This window comes from Eutrigla gurnardus (genome assembly GCF_963514095.1).
Source record: "Eutrigla gurnardus genome assembly, chromosome: 17".
Lineage (NCBI taxonomy): Eukaryota > Metazoa > Chordata > Actinopteri > Perciformes > Triglidae > Eutrigla > Eutrigla gurnardus.
This window is the reverse complement of record NC_139928.1, coordinates 9,770,947-9,776,950: the sequence shown is the minus strand read 5'-3', so window position 1 is coordinate 9,776,950 and position 6,004 is coordinate 9,770,947. Positions and strand designations below refer to the sequence as shown.

Below are 6,004 nucleotides of genomic sequence, written 5' to 3'. Positions count from 1 at the left end.
AACGCCTGTAACCCTTCACATTTCCACTGCTCCCCTGCACAACTCCCCCAGTTGGGTCCCGTTCAAGTAGAAAAGGAGGGCAAAGTGGAAAAAATGGAGCAGACCAGTTGCAGAAACTTAAAGAAATGTATCTACCATTCAGAAAAGAATCAAATCAGAGCAAAAGAGTGTGTCCCAAACAGCTGGCACTGAAAACGCACGGCCCAAACGGCTGATTGCAACAACACGAGCACATCGTGCAATGTGGGAAATGCATTTGCTTCAGCATTCCTTTCTGCTTTGGGAGAGCTCCAGTCTCTCCTGCCTGACCTACCGGGGTCATGTTTTGTCGCTGAGGCCAATATGTTGAGCGAGAGGGGGGTGGGGGGGGGGGGGGGGGCAGAACTTTCCGAGTTTCAGTCGACCCTGTGAGAGTTAAAAATGGAGGGAATAGAGGAGGAAAACGGAGGAAGGGAGGTACTTGACATCTGGAAAAAATTAGAGAGCATGCTATTGCCCCGTTGAAAGGGGGTAGAGTGGAGGGGGAGATAGAGGAATAAGGAGGGCAGTGTAAATGACTGTGTGTGTGTGTGTGTGTGTGTGTGTGTGTGTGTGTGTGTGTGTGTGTGTGTGTGTGTGTGTGTGTGTGTGTTTATTGGGAGGGCGCCTTTTGATCTGAGTTCGTCTGAATGCACATAATCAACCTCAATCACATAATAACACCGGGACAACGTAAGAACTTAAAATCTTAAGATCAGCTACACAGGAAGATAACACTCAGGAACTCAAGCACCCTGGAAACTGAGATAGGCAGCACAAGGCAGCATGAGCGCACCAACACATGAAAGCAAGCACTAACACACTCCTATGGACACAAAGTCTGGATTAGCGTCCCCCAAGCAAACCTAATGCAAAACAAGTAAGACAAAGAAAAGGAGTACGAAAAAATGTGGGCTTCATGAGTCATTAATGGAGAGTTGTCAGTCAGTAATTCAGAGAGCTGAGACATCTGATTCGCAGCTGTCGGCTCTCTTGTGTCCGGTCCCCACACTGCATTGCCTCTGTGCAACATCGCCCTCTGCAGACATGGGACGGTAGTGCATGGAGGCAACAGTACAATAACATAATAGAGGGCCGATTCCTTCAAACAACCTTTATTTGTGCTTGACTCCAAAAGGGCAACTTGGGAGCCCTGAAGACTCCAGGCTGATCTTGTCAACAGATTCCTTTAATTAAATGCAAATGTGTTTTTTTTTAATATGGATGCAGTATTATAAAGTGAAATGATAGCTGGGTTTAAGACAACATCTACATTATTACATAATCCTGAGGCCCTAAATTAAAATCTTAACCTTTAAACACATTGTTTTTGTAGGGATTAGACAAACAACACATATTGTATTTATAAATTAACTTTTTCAGTTGCTGGTTGCTGCAAGAAGTTGCTGGATGAAGCTTCATATTTACAATACAGATGTGCACATTATATCAATAATGTGCACATATGGTGCATTTTACAAAATAGTATTGTGCTTACTTGTTTTATTGTTTAGGATGGGTTAGATGTGAAGCCCGACGTTCATGTAGACCTATTTATGTATGTTACAATAAAAATAAAGTTTAAGTAAAATGTTTTTTTTATACACAGAGTAGGAATGGGGTGATGAGGGCCCATACTCAAGCCTCCGTGTGTTCGGATCAGAGGTCATTGTCACACAGAGCAGGGACCCATCCGTGTCTTGCTCATGGGCAGTTTACCTTCTAAGATGGAGGTTCTCTCGTTGAAGGGCGTTGTCTCTCCCCCTTTACACTTTGGGTGAAAGTGCACAGTGCACGGAGCTGAGCAGATGACAAACCTTGTGCAGTTAAAACAGCATTACGGATCTCCCTGAAATTCATGCACTTTCTTTTTTTGTTAAAGTCCATGTGAGCTCGCTGACAACCTGTAACACTTTCAATTTCCTGCATGCATACAATCCGCTTGCTGTGCAGTTACCATATCTACCCTATAGATGACACTGTCATACATAAACTCCTCATTTATTACTGTATGCGTCTGTGTGCACACTGTAACAGTAAGGTGATATGGGGATATAAATAGCTTAGTGTCAAGTATCAGGTTCCATTATTGTGTTATTTATGAGGGTCTCGCTGTTTCTTCATTATTCTCTTTGTTCAATAAAATGTAAATTGCCCAATTAGTGGAACATTTGTGAACGTCGTCATCAGCGTATGGTGGATTTTAAGGTTTGCCACCTCACTGTGTGTGTGTGTGTGTGTGCCTGCCTCTTTTCAGGTATGGGCATGCGGCTACAATGTGAACTGCCTCGGTAAGTACCTGGGTTTGATACAGGCACTGTTAATGGTTTTGTTGTGTGTTCCCCTCCCAACATCACACTGCTGCACGTCAGCACTCGGTGCTGGCATTCCTTTAAACTCCAAAAACATTAGTTATGTCGGTTCTGGAAAAAAGTTTCTGGACACACCCAGCTCTCACTCTCCCTTTAAGAATAAGTCTTTCTCCCCATTTTATGTTTTCCCTGCCCTCCGTTGCCATAGGAATAAGCCCAGACAGGAAGTGACAGCGTCGTGCCCATGCAAAGGAGAACATTTGTTTTGTTGGGTAAACAGATCCAATCCACAAACGCGCACAGAGCCTCAAGGACAACCGAGGTCGAGTGACCGAGCAAAGCTTTCCCCGAAGGAGACACAAGGGGCATGAATTAAGATAATCATTAAATAGAAACACACAAACACATGCTCATTCATTCACCCACACACTGATTCTGTCTGGGTGCCATCACACGACTTCTCTCACTTACTCATCGTTTCAGCAAACAGTCACCACTTGTGGGTAAAGCCATCTTTTGCAACCAGAATGAGGATAAGCACCAAACAATCTGTCATCAGACTCTTCACTGTGTTGTGAAGCAATGCGACGAGACAGATTATTAAGACATACTGTATTTCCACACCTACAAGATTTTATTCATGAACAAACTATGGCCCACAATTCACAACAGGTAATTGGCTATTATTAAAGGAATCCATGAGTTGATTAACAGATTAAAGTAAAGTAGTAGAGCAAAAATAAATAACACTTCAAAGTACCAGCGAAAAAGGTGTTTCTTTGTCTTTTTGTGAAAATACACTGAACATAAATGGTTTAAAAGAGTTGTTCAGACAAAATGAGCAATTAAATCGTATAATTTATTGACATTGCTTGGACTGTTGAATGGCGTATTCCCAATTCATTTTTTGACAATCAATCAATAAAACTAAATAATGAAAATAATTGTTAATTCCATCCACAATCTATTCTGTTTTCTTTTTTACGTTGTCTGACCTCTGACACTGCATAATTTGTTCTTTAAACGTTGGTGTTAGGTAGTACACAAACACCATATAGTTTGCTTTGCAATTTAAAACAAGCAGCCATTGATGGGGAAATGACTGACAGATGACAGATCAACAAACAGGGACGTACATTAAATGAATTGTGGCTTTACGTCACACTGCCTGACGCTTAACTTTCACCTTGGTTGTGTTTTCTGTCTGACATCTTTGTCTAACGTCACTCCCATGCTACGTTTGAAAAAAAGGTGTCCACCCAACATTGTTCCCGCCCCTCGGTGCTGTCCTCGGTTGTGATTGGCTCAGCACAGCGTCGGTCACTCGTGCCCACTGAGCAGGCCCCGCCTCCTCCACATTAGCTCCGGCATTGTAACGAGCAGCAGTGGCCCCAAAGCCAAGTACCGTATGTCTCTACTATCAGGATAGGATGCTGTAGCTTTCACCACAGAACCGTAAGCATTTTATGTCTTTAATAGTCGTAAACTCGTGTGGAATGATCTCTGTGTGTTTGGCGGTTATCGTCCTGCTTCCGTTTGAACTGAGCGGCAGAGTTGATAGCGCTGCCGTCGCGGCTTCAGCCGGCCGTTTCAGCGCTGAAGTCAAATGTCCTTTCGATAGAATTATTAATGGACTTCCTTGTGGCATTGGGTGCTGAATTGGTACCTCCGAGTACCCGTTTCATTGTGGCGTTTGGGTGCGCGAGCACAGGGTTCACGCGCACATGGGACATATTGGACATTTTGTCTGCGCTGACAAGTTTGAATTGCTGTGTTGGCTGTTGGCAACATGAACCGAGCAGGGCTGCGGGATTCAACAGGACACCTGTGGTCTGTCCCCGTCGAGTTTGTCCTCCCTAATGGCCATTTAATTGAACCAATCGGCACCGGTTACTGCGCTGACATCATCCATCCAGCAATATATTACCTTTATTCAATGTGTCTATTCAATATTTAGATCATAGTGAGGCTGTAGTTTGGTGGGAGACATCTGTTTAAAGTTACTTTCTGTTACGTTACAGTATGGCAGTGTTTTGTATATTTCCCGTATACAGTGCAGAGGTACTCTAGAGCTGAAACGATTAGTTGTTTAATCAATAAACAAACTCGTCATTGGCAAACTATTGTTATTTCATTAAGTTTATTATAATTTCTAAAGCAGAAATGCAAAAAAATGTGACTATTTACTAGGTTTCATTTGTGCTAATAAATGAAATGCTTAATGGGCTGTTGGTTCAACAAAACAAGACATGATTTGAAGATGCCACTTTGGACTTTTCCCACTATTTCCTGAATGAAAGTAATCGTTGGTCACATGCGTACACACCATTAAATCATGAAATGACTATGAGCTGTTCAACGCTTACCCTTCAGGCTCTTCGTGGTACTTGAATTACTTTGTTTTTATTATACCGTAAATCAATACTTGGCCTTGGCACCTCTTAGTCCAGACAGGATTATTGTATGCATGAGTGGTGATGGCAGCATCACTATTACTGTGCCATTCACGGACTGCCTGTGGGCAAACATTGCCAGCCTGGTACCTAATCTAACTGTAGCCCTGAAGTTTATTGTCAACACATCTAAACAGACAATAAACCTTTTATAGATGTGTAGATTTTTACTTAATAGAAAATAATGGAGGAGACAATATGGGTTTAATTGAAATTCATATACATACCCTAAGCCTTTCTACAAACTATCACAGTTGTTCTCATTCTAATTTGGCAGCTGAAACGATTAGTTGATGAATAGATGAGTCCGAAAATGAACCTGCGGCTCTTTTGATTATCGTGGAAGTGATTTTTTTTAAAGCAACAATGCCACACATTCTTTAGTTCCGACTTGTGTGTGAGAGTCCTCAATATGAGGATGTGCTCTTATATAAATTTCAGCTTAATACTTTTTGTGTTTTGTGTTGTTGGTCGGGCATAATTAGACATTTAAAGGTGTCGGAGAGGGCTCTGGGGATTTCTGATGTTTGAGATTTCATAGACAAAGTGACAAATGAATCAAGGAAATAATTGCCAGATTAATTGGTAATAAAGATAATTATTTGTTGCAGTCCCGGGACAAGCAGAAGTAGTAAGAGGCTGCCCTGCAACCCAACACTGGGTTTGTTGAACTCTTGTGATCTCAAGCCATTGTGCCATAGGAATCAGTTCAGTCTATCAGTCAGCTGATTGCAGTACAGCCCAAATGTATGTTCTTACTGCAGCATTATTGGGCGGAAAGATTCCAGCATGGCCGACGTGACTCACTGGGTAGTCTCCATGTCACTCTCCTTTACACAACACCCACTTAAAAGCTGGTAAATACAGAGCATTCCTGCCTTCACTAATAGACCAAGTGGCCGCTCTGAGAATACCCCGCCTCTGATCTCTTATGGTTTTATAAGGTTATAGGATGTTTTGCCCTACTTCCAGCCAAGCACACTTGTTGTCACTTACATTCATGTGAAATCATGATTTTGCTGGTAAGGACACAGAGTCTATAAATAGCCCCATGTTTATTCCCTCACATTTTCATAAAGAACAAACAAACTGAATATATTCTTGTCCGCGCTTTTTTTTCCCCTCTTTTTTTTTTGTTACCATAGCAACCCATGATTTAGCAATAACAAAGTGTCCCTTGTCTCAACTTGTCTCAGAGACATCTTTTGTGATGCATCTTTT

General features: G+C 42.1%; 1 protein-coding gene across 2 annotated transcripts in view; it reads left to right on the top strand.

Annotated features, from left to right (window-relative positions):
• The first annotated feature begins 3,680 nt into the window (after positions 1–3,680).
• LOC311028116 (oxysterol-binding protein-related protein 3-like) overlaps positions 3,681–6,004 on the top strand; it is a 14,534-nt gene continuing 12,210 nt past the window's right edge. For both annotated transcript variants that reach the window (XM_084032405.1, XM_084032406.1), the window contains exon 1: positions 3,681–3,785. The gene's annotated coding sequence lies outside the window, so the exon portion shown is untranslated. The remainder of the gene's footprint in view (positions 3,786–6,004) is intronic.